Genomic DNA, 14,167 nt, shown 5'->3' on the forward strand with positions numbered 1-14,167 from the left:
TTTATGCGATAAAAAAACATGCAAAAAACAGGAACTGGCACTGGGCACTGGATCAATAGGTTAGTCCAAATAAATCATATAAAATGTTGCCAAAAGTATATAAAAGTTTTATAATATTACAGAGGCGTATGAGTGCAGAGCCATCCGGAGCCATAGGAGTATTCATTCTCCCACCGCAAGAGGAGGCCGGATGGCGTGATGTCGCTTCCCCACCATTCTCCATGGTTCCCTCGACGCTCGCCTCGTTTCAACGATGGCGGTAGGGTTTAAGGTAAGCTTCCCACTAACCTAATCTTCCATCTTCTCATGCTTACAATCAGTGTGACGGCTAATGAAAATCATGCTTACAATTAGTCTCCGAGTACTATGCCAATCACCCTAAAATAGCTCTGGACCTTTGGGTCAAAGTTGTGGCACTATGTACAAATAAAGAAAAATAGATTGGTGCTTCTTTCAGAAAAGAGTACTCCCTAGAAAACTGCCAATATAAGCTACTAGTATTTGGTTAGAGGATTTGTTGCCAAGAGAGATCCGTCCATAGAGAGCGCCACACATCCCACTGGTGGTGGTGGATTCCAATGCGTGCATATGGAGCATGGTTGGTGTCGGTAATTTTTACTTGGCACACCTCGCACTCTGCATATATGCCAGTTCCATCTGTACATTTGTGCAGTTCCGCCAAAATGCAGCTGAATAACCCTGTTTGCATAGATTATGAAAAAGCATGATTACATTATAGTGGCACTAGTTGATGAAACATACACTAATAAATAGAAGAAAATATTGCGATAGTATCATAGTATGCCATGCTGCGAGGGCGAGATGGGCCCTGTGACGCCTCATACGGTAGGCCTCATACTGGAAATCAACCCAGTTCTCCCCGATGAACATTAGTGTACATCGGTAGTACAAGGAGGGGCCTTGAGACATTCCAATCTCTATTTTTGTGCGGATCAACTAAAATTAAGCACCCCAGTTTGCAGAAACGCTTAAACATTAACAATGGGACTTGTTGATGAAACATATACTAACAAAGAGAAGCACTTTCTTTATCTACATTGGAAATAAAATGATAGAGGTCACTCACTCTATTTTAATTGTATTATTACTTTTATCAGTGGCACTAGGGTCGATCAGGTGGCAAGCAAGGTGTATTGTTCGTCACAAGGATGGAGGCCGGGGGTGCTTAGACTTGGATGCTGAAGCTGGCTCTTTCGGTCCCTATCTCCCCCCATAATGTTTCTGTGGTAGCATTTGGATTGTGATCCAAACTTGGTCGAGTTGGTGCTGCATCCCCCTACCTGCCTAGCTTATGTGGTGAACTTGTCTCCTGCTAGTAGTCAGTCCGTTCTAGTAGTAGTTGCATAACTGCCCATTTACACTGAGATGTTGTCGGATAATGGTTCTCTATGGTTGGGTTTGTTTAATGAAATCGTAGGAAACCCCCTCTTTCGGTATATATAAAAAATCAGTGGCACTAGCGGTGCCAAAACATTGCCTCAAATTAATAGTTCCACTAGATTAAGGTGCAAAATAATAACATTACTGCTTTATCATGGCAGTGCTAAAACAGTAGCACAAGAGTAGACTCAACATGCAGGATCTTTGGCAAACGGTCGGACCAAAAAGGAACATACCTCATGATGGGAACCATATCTGCAGTCAACGCCATCGTAGAAGGATGACACCATCCGCCAACATGGATGAATCAATTCATGGGACCTTTTTGCACAGTTCACCTAAAATGAACCGATGTCCCATGAGCTAGCAGCTTCTTCTTCATTAGTTGCAATAAAATTGAGCAACATCAAGGTTTTTTGTGAAGCTCGTGAAATGTTCAACTATAATTTGGATATCATTTGTGTAGTTCAACTAAGATCAAGCGTGAAATGTATATCTTTGTTTGCATGAAAAGGTGGAAAGGAGGGTGACTAACAAGTGATGAAACATACATCAAATGAAAAGAATCATGTTCCTTATCTGAATGGCAATCCTACAAGGACAGTAGCAATTACTAAAGCAGCGGCATTGCTAGATATTAGTGTGGGCATTAATTAGGATTAACTATGACAACCGTTAAATACGACATTACTTTAATGGTGCCATTGCTTCATTTTACCAGCAACATTACATTAACAGCTACTACAGAGTTGGTATTTGGGCACGGGAGAGTAGGCGAACCAGGACAGTTGCATTTCTAACGAAAAGAAGCAACTTATCTTCATGGCAAATTTAGCAGGACATGAAAAACAGTGCCATTGATTCATATTAGTGGAGGCACTACATTGAAAACAACATTCGCTTAACGTGTCCTTACTTTTAACAGTGCGACTACTACATTTTACCAGTGGCATTACATAAGAGGGGCTCGGGGCAACAAACATCAGAACATGATATCTGGGTTGGTCCCATTTTTGTTCGGTATAGCCACCTTATACTATGTGAGGCTAGCAAATCTAGTGCTGGACATACTTTGTTGACTTGTCCCCCAGTCCCCACTTTCTTTCCTTTTTCAACCAATAGGTCGGGTTTATATTGAGTTTGTACTGCGTTTCCCTTTATTTCCCTATTAGACCAAGAGACCAGTTGGATAGCCAGTCTCTACTACTTTTCGCCCGCATTATTTCCTCTTTCGACCAAGTCCTAGATTCAGGTAACAAATCTCCCCCACCCCATCCCCTTTCTTCCTTGTTTGAACCAAGTAGTACTAGATTCCAGTGCATGAACTAGTTTTACCTCTTAACAGTAAAAATTTAGGTGGCTTTCGAATAGCGATCGATCCTATCTATGAGGGGGGCTTAGAAATAGTAAAAGATACAAATGGAACGACGTAAGGAGCTGGGGAAGTAGAGCAAGGCCGGTTTCGAAGGAAGTTATGAGAGCAACACTAGCAAGCAAGCACAGAGGCTCATGCTGGATATGTGACCAGCGGTGAGCAGAGAAAGAGTGTGGCCATCGCTGTCGTGTTTAGATCTGGAGAGGATGAGATAGTGTGAAGAGAGCAACACTAGCAAGCAAGCATGGAGGCTCCTGCCTATATACTGGAGTAGTTTTCTTTTATCTACCGGAGCCGGATTGACCTTGTCAATGACTCTCGAGAAGTCTTCATGCACATGCCCCGGAGGCGCAGTTCTCGTCATTTTGATCTGAAGCACCGGATTAACATATAACACGAAAAAATGCCACATGACAAGAAACCATAACCTCACTACCCGAAGGAGACAACATGAATCCCGACGGACAAACTAGACTAGGATCAAAGCTCAAATTAAAGATAAACTCGTAAAAAAGGAGTCCATCGATAGATGTCCTAATTAACATAGCCGACTTGACCTAGATGGCAGCCAAGTAGTCTTCGTGCATGTGCCCCCAATGACCAGCGCCTTGGAGGAACTCAATTATCATTGTTTAACCCTCGTAGTGATCCGAAGCACATGATGTCGGTGTCAAAACCGGCGGATCTCGGGTAGGGGGTCCCGAACTGTGCGTCTAAGGTCGATGGTAACAGGAGACAGGGGACACGATGTTTACCCAGGTTCGGGCCCTCTCTATGGAGGTAATACCCTACTTCCTGCTTGATTGATCTTGATGGATATGAGTATTACAAGAGTTCATCTACCACGAGATCGTAATGGCTAAACCCTAGAAGTCTATCCTGTATGACTACGGTAATGAGTCTCTCCCCTTTCCGGACTAAGTCCTCCGGTTTATATAGGCACCGGGAGGATCTAGGGTTACACAAGGTCGGTTACAAAGGAAAGGAATCTACATATTTGGTCGCCAAGCTTGCCTTCCACGCCAAGGAGAGTCCCATCCGGACACGAGTGCAGTGTTTGCTCTTCGTATCTTCACAGCCCATCAGTCCGTCCCATGGCTAACAGGACGGACGCTCGAGGACCCCTCAGTCCAGGCCTCCCTCAGTAGCCCCTGAACCTGGCTTCAATGACGAGGAGTCCGGCGCACGGATTTGTCTTCGGCATTGCAAGGCGGGTTCCCTTCTTTCCGGATACTCTGCAGCGGTCTTCAGATGATCAGTTCGGCGAGCAGCACATACTTCCACAGAGGGCATAATAATTTATGAATCCAATCCTCTGGCAACTTTTTACAATACGACATTATGCCAGTTCGTTCATTATTTCGAACCGTTGTTTCGCCCGCGGCCCCATGTTCCGAAACGCGGTTGTCATCGACACATTTCATCCCAGCAGAGATCGTGTCCCCTTATTAAGGAATTCTTTTATCGACACAGACGTGAGTAACCCAACCATCCTTAGGGTACAACTCCTTGGGAATAGGCGAATTTTAAGGCCCGGGAGGAGGCGTTCGATATTCTCGGCCTTTATAAAGGGGCACAGACCCGCCTTTCCTCTCCACGCTTGCTTCTTCCTCGACTCTTACTACCTCGAGTTCCAACACCCAGGTTTCACCCTCCGTAAGCCTTAGTCATGTCCGGATCCATCCATCAAGGCCAGTGGGTGGCTTCTTCTATCACAGAGGAGGATATCACGAAGCTTCGGGCGGCCAGATACCTGACCGCAGAAATCCTCCATAGGCTTCCCACGGAGGGGCTGGTTATCCCTACCCCCAGATCCGACGAGAGGGTCATGTTCATTTCTCACTTCCTCGAAGGATTGGGTTCGCCCTCAATCCCTTTGTCTGGGGTTCATGTTCTATTACGGGTTAGATTTTCATGATCTCTCCCCGAACTTTGTTCTTCTCATCTCAGCGTTTACCGTCACGTGCGAAGCCTTCCTTTGAACTCCTCCACACTTTGGCTTGTGGCTCAAGACCTTCAATGTGAAACCGCAAATGATAGAGGGGGAGCAGGCGGAGTGCGGTGGTGCCTCAGTGAGCAAGCTTACCAGCGCTATCTGGCTAAAAGGATCTTTCAAAGAATCTTCCGACTTATGGCAGGAGGAGTGGTTCTATATCACCGAGCCCCGCGGTTCCAAGTGGGCAGCTGCGCCTGCGTTTCGGTCCAGCCCCCCAATTCAGCTTGCATCATGGATAAATAAGGGGTTGGACTGGGGATCAGTTGACGAGGTCAGGACTCTGCAAAGTCACATCCGAAGCCTCATTGAGAAGGATATCAATATTGTCAATGTTATTCAGGTAAGCTAGTCCGCCGGACCCTGCCGTGCCAGCGACGGCCTCTCCGTCTGTGGGAGTTTAACCCAGAAGGGCCGCGAACTCTTCAGCACTTCTTCGGCACTACGCACGAAGAAATGTGGAAACTATTATTTGGGAGACGAAAATAATGGCCGGACACCACCGAAGATACCGGCCTAGACTATAACCATCCGGACACCCCGGTAAGTACTCGTCCAACGAACACCTCATAATCAGCTATCCGGTGGTAAGACACTGACCAAACCATCCTTTTCGAGGGTTGCATAAAGAAATCGGAACAGATTAGGTGTCCGGCACCTCTTCCCGAGGACTCAACATACCCCGTGTTACAAGGATGCTGGCACCGACACCGCACCAGGCGCCGGCAGGGGAGGACAAGGTGGAGAGTGAGAGGACCCGAGAGGACCTTCGTTCCGGAGGTAAATTAGATACTGAGTCCGGAGAAATCGACATTTCCTCGCCCGAAGACAAAGGCGAAAGAGAAGCCAGTATCCCTTCTCCATTCAGGAGGAAAAGGGTCGCCTCCAAAGGTTGGGAGGGGCGATCTCCTAAGAGGGGCAAGATGCCACCGTCGAGCGGCTCGGGACTGGAAGGCGACGCCGTTGAACAGCTCCGTCATGAGGACAATGCCTCAACCAAACCGTAAGTCAGTGAATCCGGGGTGCTTTGATAGCGTCCTGCTCCTTTCCTGTTACCGAAGAGATACGTGACGCGCCTGTGTATTTTTACAGTTCAGCACAGAGTTTTTCTGGGCAATCCTCTTCTTCGGGAGATCTCCTCCTAGAGATGATGGAAAGCGAGACACCTCCCCTGACCTCCTTGCCCAATAAGGCGGACGACTCTGAAGTGTCATCTCGGAGGGTTTTTCTTGATCAACAAGCTTTGCAGGGGATGAAAGAGGCAATACCTGAAGGCGGACCTCCGATCGTTTGTGTAACATCCCAAATTTTCAATTTGGAATGTTATACATAGATCATCCATGCATATCATATTTTAATGCATTTCATTTCGTGATCCTCGAAATCCTAAGCAACTCAAGGACCCTCGGAGAGAGTTGGGGATTTCCCTGTCGTCATATTTGGGTTTTACCAAATATCGAAACGAGGATTTTTGGTTTTAATTATTTTTCTCTCTGAAAATATTTCATGTTAAAATATATGAGAGCAGATAATATGACTGCTCCAAAATAAATTAAACATTGGAGGGAAAACATTAAAATTAAATATTTGATTTTATTCAGAGTTTATTGCTATTTTATTTGAATTAGAAAAATTGCACATTTTCCAAAGTTGCATTTTAGGGCCAAGAAAATGTTCATCTCGTTCTAAATATTTTATTTAGACGATGAAAATTTGTTTTGGCATTTTTAGATTTTTATTTTATTTTTTAGGAGTTTTTTTTAGTTTCAGCGGAATTATTATTATTTTAAAAAAAAGTTTTAGCGCCCGACTAGGCCGAAGCCTAGCCAAGTCGGCCCAGCCGCCCGCGCCTCGTCTCCGCTCGGGAGACCGAGAGCGCCGTCGCCGCCGCGAAGCGGAGTCCGGTCGGGACTCCCGCGCGCCTTGCCCCTCCCCCAAGACGCCACCCCTCCTTATAAGCCACGCCTCGCCCCCCTTGGAGCCCGAGCCGCCTGCCGCCGCCTGCCCGCGCCACCCGCCGCCGCAAGCCGCCGCCGCCGATACGTCGTGCCCTCGTTGCACCGCGCCGCCCCGCCCCGCTCGCCGGAGCTGCCCGCGCGCCGGACCTCGCCGGAGGTATAGCGTCGTTCGGTTTTTTTAATAAAAACCAATTCGATTTTTTTAGAAACCCTAGTTTTCTGGATAGATCGGTTCGCCAGTTTTTTTTAGTTTAGTTACTTTGTGGACGTTCGTCTGTACGTTCGTTTTAACGAACAGAGTTCACTCGTTAGCCACAGACAACGAACGCTCATTCGTTAGCCTGTTCGTCAGTTTTCTTTTTCTTGGATTTTCCGTGATTATTTCCAATCGCGATTTCTGATCCGATTTTCGTTTTAGGTTATCTTTTCGCTCGTTTGTCGGAATCAGGCGATTCAAGCGCCTAGATCTTCGTCACGAAACCCTCTTTCCGTTTAACCAACTTGAACAAGTTTTTGCTACTGTAAAATTTGACCTTAGTCTAGATTAGTAAACGGATCTTGTTTCTTTCGCAGTTTGAGTTTCGTTGCTCCGTTTGATTTGATTCTTTTTGCAAACCGGAGTTCTTGAGTTGAACTTTCTGGTTAGATCTTCTTATTTGAGATTTACCAGTGTTTTTTTTTGCTTGATTGCTTATGTATGCTATTGTTTTTTTGCGATAGAACACCCGGAGTGCGAAGCGTGCTACTACGAATCCCTAGGTTTTGCGGATCATCAGCAAGGCAAGTAACACTTTGATCATATCCCTTATTCACCCGGTTTTATGCATTAGTTCCAATCCTCAAACATTGCATGGTTAGGTTGTGATTAACATGTGGGTTGGGAAGTAGTTGATGAGGTAGAACCTATTGCCTTGTTATTATCAAACCCTTGGGAGTTACTTCTACGTGTTGCTTATTGCTATGCTATGCTCGTAGACGTGGTTGGGTGAGTGAAATCCATGACAGATGTGAGATTCTTAAATTAATGGTTCAACTTAAGGTGGAAACTTGAAAACACGTCTGGGTGGATTGTTTGTTGGGCACCTGGGGAATCCAGTGTTGTCATAGGATATCCCGGAGTACCCGTGTGATAATCCTATGGTCCGCCACCCAGGCTCAAAGGGAACTGAGATATTTTCATGCTAGAAACTTCCATGTGCAGCCACAAGCTATTATGGGCTGTAGCATAGTTGAGTAAGTTGCGTGAAGCTCCCGAAGAGGTGGATTAGCAGGTAGAGGGATGTAGGTTGGTATGGTATGCCCGGAGTAAGGTGTTAATGCTTCTGAAGCACCGTGTCTCGGTCATCCGTTTCTCAAACACCATGTAGTGCGAGAAATCCAACGGAGGAGATCGGGTCTTGTGGGGAAAAGTGTGCAAACCTCTGTATAGTGTATAAACTAATCATGGTTAGCCGTGTCCCCGGTTATGGACATCTTGAGTACCTAGTACTTGGAGTATCATAAGTATGTCATCACTCTAAAATAATATTGTTGGGTTGTTAATTACTTTAATTGGGATTGAGTTGGAGGAACCTTCTCAATGATGTTTCAACTACCATGATAGTTAAATAAAAGTTATTCCTTTGTTGTAGGGAAAAATTGGCTTTTCGCAAAACTGTAACCATAGAGCTTTCCACCAGCCAAATATGCATGTAGTGATAGTATTATTCTGTTCTTGCTCTACTGTGTTACTTTGCCAGCATATTCCATGTGCTGGCCCGTTTTCGGGCCGCAACGTATTATGTTGCAGACTTTTCAGACGAGGAGTAAGTTTCGTTAGGTCATTGCCGTGCAGCTCAGCTATGCCGTTGGAGTTGATGGACTCACTTTATCTTCCAAGCCTTCCGTTGTTATCGTGCTAGATGGCCTTAAGCCATATTTATTGTAATAAGTTCTCTTTTGAGACATTCGGTGTAATAAGTGTGTGATTGCTACTCTGTTATAAATCCTCGAGTACTATGTGTGTCAGCATTACCGATCTAGGGATGACATAAGCACAGAGACTTGATCGTTTGAGGTCGGGTCGCTACAAGATGGTATCAGAGCACACGCTGAGTGTAGGAGACGACCACTAAGCTAAAAGCCCTATATCACTATTCTCTTCTCATTTCTGACTCCTCTCCACTTTCTACTCTTTAGGATGGCGGACGCAAGGAACAAGTTTGCACAACCGGATGCAGAAGCACCTTTTGGACGACACTTGAAGGAAGTCACTAGGTACTTGAACATTGGAATACCAAGTTTCACCGGGACTTACAACGCCGCTTTACCAGAAGTGGAGCGAAGGATGATTCAAGTTCAAGTTATAGGAAGGACATTCACGCCAGTCACTAAACCCATAGAGTTTTCCTTCGATGCACCAACCTGGAGTCTAGGAAAGAGTATGGCAGCTCACATCACCATGGGACGCATTGGAGAAGTTTATCAGAAGGAGCTTAAGGATACTATCTATCAGATTTGTGGGTGCCGAGACGAGCAATGGGAGATGATCAGCACCAGGAAGGATAGATCAATTGCATCTTTCATCTAGGAGTTAAACCAACATATTCGTCGCCAGGAGAACCAGATGTGTGCAGGAATGATAGATCTGAAGAAGGCAATGACTAGGATCATGGAACTGGAGGAAGAACTCAAGGCTACACATGAAGATTATGAGGAGGAAATCGTCGTACTAGTGGATAAGAATGCTGACCTGACAATGAAGCTAGGAGTATTCCTGGGAGACCCCACACCAGGAGGAGAAGACGAAGAACCCAATGAGATTCGCCTGGAGGACTACATCGTCATCGACGACACCGACTCGGACCCCGACAATAGCGATGATGACTATGAAGACGAAGCTAGAGCAGGCATCATGGAGTCTTCAACCGAAGAATATTTTTAGTAGACCACCACATCAGTAGTAGTATTTCACCATGTAAATAGTATAGCCCGAGCACTTTTGTAACGATAGTTAGATCGATTGTATGCCCTTGTTTGATTGATTGAGTGAAATGACTGTGTTTGTCTCATGTGCATATGGGTAGTGCTTTATCATTAGACTTCATTCTATTCTCTCCCCTCTAAACCCATTAGATGCCTCGGAGACGTGACCCCAGATTTACCTTTTCACCAGAGCTCGCTCATTTGATCCAGCAGTAGAATACCCTGATGCAGTTGTTAGTTCAGAACCAAGGCAACAACAATAACAACAACAACAATCCACCGCCACCCCCCACCAGTTGATAACTTGGCCTGATTTGTGAGGTTGCGGCCACCGGTGTTTTCCAGTAGCACCGAGCCCATAGTGGCAGATGATTGGCTTCGCAGGATTGGAAGGGAGTTAACCACTGCAGGATGTACCGATGCTGAGAAGGTGCGTTTTGCCGCACATCAGTTGGATGGACCAGCAGCCTCATGGTGGGAGAATTACACTGTCACCTACCCTATAGCCACTGTTACATGGGATCAGTTTCAGCAAGCTTTCCGTACAACCCATGTCTCAACCGGAGCTATGAGTATGAAGAAGCATGAGTTTCGCAACTTACGCCAGGGGAACCGTACTGTGGCTCAATACGCGGATGAGTTTAGCAAGTTATCTCATTATGCCCCTGATGATGTGGCCATAGATGCCGCAAAGCAGGAGAAGTTTATGGAAGGTCTGAATGATGAGATGAGCATGCAGTTGATGGTGGCAACATTCAACAACTACCAGGAGTTGGTAGATAAAGCTCTTATGATTGAAGGGAAGCAGCAGCATATTGAGAGCCGTAAGAGGAAGTATGGACAAGGAAGGTATAATTCAGGAGCTCAGCAGAAGTCTCGCCTAACCCCGAACTCGGGAGGACTTGTTCATAACCATGGAGGCCACACCCATAATGGAGGAAGTAACCATAGTCATACTGGCCCAAGGAATGGGAATGGGAATGGAGCAAGCAACAATCAGAACCGCTCCAATCCAGCCACACCCGTGAAGAGAGACCTAAGCCACGTTACTTGTTTCAAGTGCGGGAAGACTGGACACTATGCCACGGAGTGCCCTGAAGCAAAGAATGGAAACGGCAATGGGAGCGCTGGAAAGAAGCCCAATCGTTTCAACAAAGGACAAGTGAGCCACGTCAACGTGGAGGAGGTTGAAGAGCAGCCAGACGCGATTATTGGTAAGTTTTTGGTTAAGTCTTTTACCGCCCTTGTTCTTTTTGATACTGGTGCATCGCATTCATATATATCAAGGGAATTCGTGGATAAGTTTAAACTACCAACCCGAACCCTTAGGACCCATCTGTTAGTAAGTTCACCTGGAGCAGAGTATATGGCTAGTCGATGGTGCGACCAGATACCCTTAACCATTGGTAGCCATGTTTTTTCGTCCGACCTAATAATCTTGGAGTCACAAGGATTGGATGTGATATTAGGAGTGGACTAGATGTCAAAGTATGGAGGAAGCATTGACTGTGTTAGTAAGTCAATTTGTCTCACCACCCCGGAGGGAAAAGGTATCAAGTATGTATCTAGGCATGCGCCAAGAAGTAGCCAAGTGAATACCCTCACGGGAGTTGTTCAGGAGGAAGTGCATGTAGTCAAGGATTACCAGGATGTTTTTCCAGAAGAGTTACCAGGCATGCCACCAGATCGAGACAACGAGTTTTTGATAGAGTTATTGCCAGGCACCAGGCCTATATCAAAGAGACCATATCGGATGCCCGCAAATGATCTAGAGGAGATTAAGAAACAGATCAAGGAGTTATTGGAGAAAGGTTACATTCGACGGAGCTCATCACCGTGGGGATCCCTAGTGCTTTTGGTCGAGAAGAAGGATAAGTCTTTATGAATGGTTGTTGATTATCGTGCGTTAAATGAGGTGACGATCAAGAACAAATACCCACTGCCGATGATCAATAATTTATTCGACCAGTTGCAAGGAGCCAAGGTGTTTTCAAAGATCGATCTACGATCTGGATATCACTAGCTAAAGATACGAGAGAAGGACATACCAAAGACAACATTCACCACACGGTACGGGTTATATGAATATATGGTCATGTCGTTTGGACTGACTAACGCCCCTGCCTATTTCATGAGCATGATGAACAAAGTGTTCATGGAATATTTGGATAAGTTCGTTGTGGTGTTCATTGATGATATAATGGTATACTCGAAGAACGAGGAGGAGCACGAAGAGCATTTGCGCTTAGTTCTCGAGAAACTCAGGGAACATCAGTTATATGCCAAGTTCAGCAAATGCGAGTTTTGGCTGAAGGAAGTTGGATTCCTTGGACATGTTATATCAAGAGAAGGTGTAGCAGTAGATTCTACCAAGGTTTAGTTAGTCACTGAATGGTTGGCACCCACTTCAGTTAGCGAGATCCGCAGTTTTCTTGGACTCGCAGGATACTATCGAAAATTCATTGAGAATTTTTCCAAAATTGCGAAGCCAATGACGGAGTTATTGAAGAAGGATACCAAATTTAAATGGACAGCAGAATGTGAAGCAAGTTTTCAGGAGTTAAAGAAATGTTTGACTACAGCCCCAGTGCTGATTCTGCCGGATATACGCAAGGAGTTTCAAGTGTATTGTGATGCCTCTCGCCTAGGACTTGGAAGTGTGCTTATGCAGGACGGAAGGGTTGTTTCATATGCCTCGCTACAACTGAAACTGCACGAGTTGAATTATGCCACGCATGACTTGGAGTTAGCAGCCGTAGTGCATGCATTGAAAACCTGGAGACATTACCTTATTGGAAATCGTTGTGATGTGTACACGGATCATAAGAGTTTGAAGTACATTTTCACGCAGAAGGAGCTGAACCTTAGGCAGAGGAGATGGTTGGAGCTTATAAAGGTTTATGACATGAATCTTCACTATCATCCAGGCAAGGCCAATGTCGTAGCAGATGCCTTGAGCCGGAAGAGTTATGCTAATACCCTAGTGAGCACGGGATTGCCGAAGGAGTTAGCAGAGGATCTCAGGGAACTTCGATTGGAGATTGTTCCTAGAGGTTTTGTGGCAACAATGGAGGTACAATCTACATTGTTAGGAAAGATTCGAGAAGCTCATAAGGATGACAAAGAGATTGCCGAGATAAAAGAAAGAATGAGCGAAGGAAAGGCCAAAGGTTTTCGTGAGGATGAGCACGACACTTTATGGTTCGAGGACCGTGTTTATGTGCCCAATAACACAGAGATCAGGAACTTAATACTTCAAGAGGCTCATGACTCACCATACTCGATACACCCCGGAAACACCAAGATGTATTTGGATTTGAAGGAGCGTTTCTGGTGGACTGGTATGAAGAAGGATATTGTCGAGTATGTAGCCGTATGTGATGTATGTCAGAGAGTGAAGGCTGAGCATCAAAAGCCACCAGGATTGTTACAGCCTATGCCGATACCAGAATGGAAGTGGGATAAACTTGGCATGGATTTCATCACCAGATTGCCCAGGACCAAATCAGGATATGATTCTATATGGGTAGTAGTTGATCGCTTGACCAAAGTGGCTCACTTTATCCCAGTGAAAACCACCTATACAAGTGCAAAGTTGGCCAAGATATATATGACCAGGATCGTATGTCTACATGGAGTTCCGAGGACCATCGTATCAGATAGAGGGACACAGTTTACTTCAAAGTTTTGGCATCAGCTGCACCAAACTTTGGGGACAAGGTTGGAGTTCAGTATAGCATTTCACCCGCAGACAGATGGATAGACCGAGAGAGTCAACCAGATTCTGGAGGATATGTTGAGGGCCTGTGCACTAGATTATGGATCTAGTTGGGATGACAATTTGCCCTACGCGGAGTTCTCATACAACAATAGCTACCAAGCCAGTTTGAAAATGGCACCGTTCGAAGCCCTATATGGACGAAGGTGCAGAACACCGTTGATGTGGGATGGAGTTGGAGACCGACAGTTGTCTGGACCAGATTTGATCAAAGAGTCTGAAGAGAAAGTTAAGTTGATCAGAGATAGACTGAAGATAGCTCAGTCCAGGCAGAAGAGTTATGCAGATTCGAAACGCAAGGAAATAACCTATGAAATTGGAGATAGAGCATATCTGCGAGTGTCACCCCTACGAGGAGTGAAACGTTTTGGAGTTAAGGGAAAGTTAGCCCCAAGATTTATAGGACCGTATCGAATTTTGGAGCGTATGGGAGAAATTGCCTACAAGTTGGAGTTACCTGAAGGACTGTCAGGAGTCCATGATGTATTTCATGTTTCACAACTGAAGAAGTGTCATGCTAAGATGGCCAATATACAGTTAAGAGATACAGTACCCTTAGAGGCGATTCAGTTGGACAGTGATTTGACCTATGAGGAAAAGCCAGTCAGGATTCTCGAATTTGCCAGCCGAGTCACCCGCAGCAAGGTTATCAAGTTTTGCAAAGTTCAGTGGAGCCACCATACCGAGGATGAAGCCAC

Source organism: Triticum dicoccoides, chromosome 2A, assembly GCF_002162155.2.
Source record: "Triticum dicoccoides isolate Atlit2015 ecotype Zavitan chromosome 2A, WEW_v2.0, whole genome shotgun sequence".
Lineage (NCBI taxonomy): Eukaryota > Viridiplantae > Streptophyta > Magnoliopsida > Poales > Poaceae > Triticum > Triticum dicoccoides.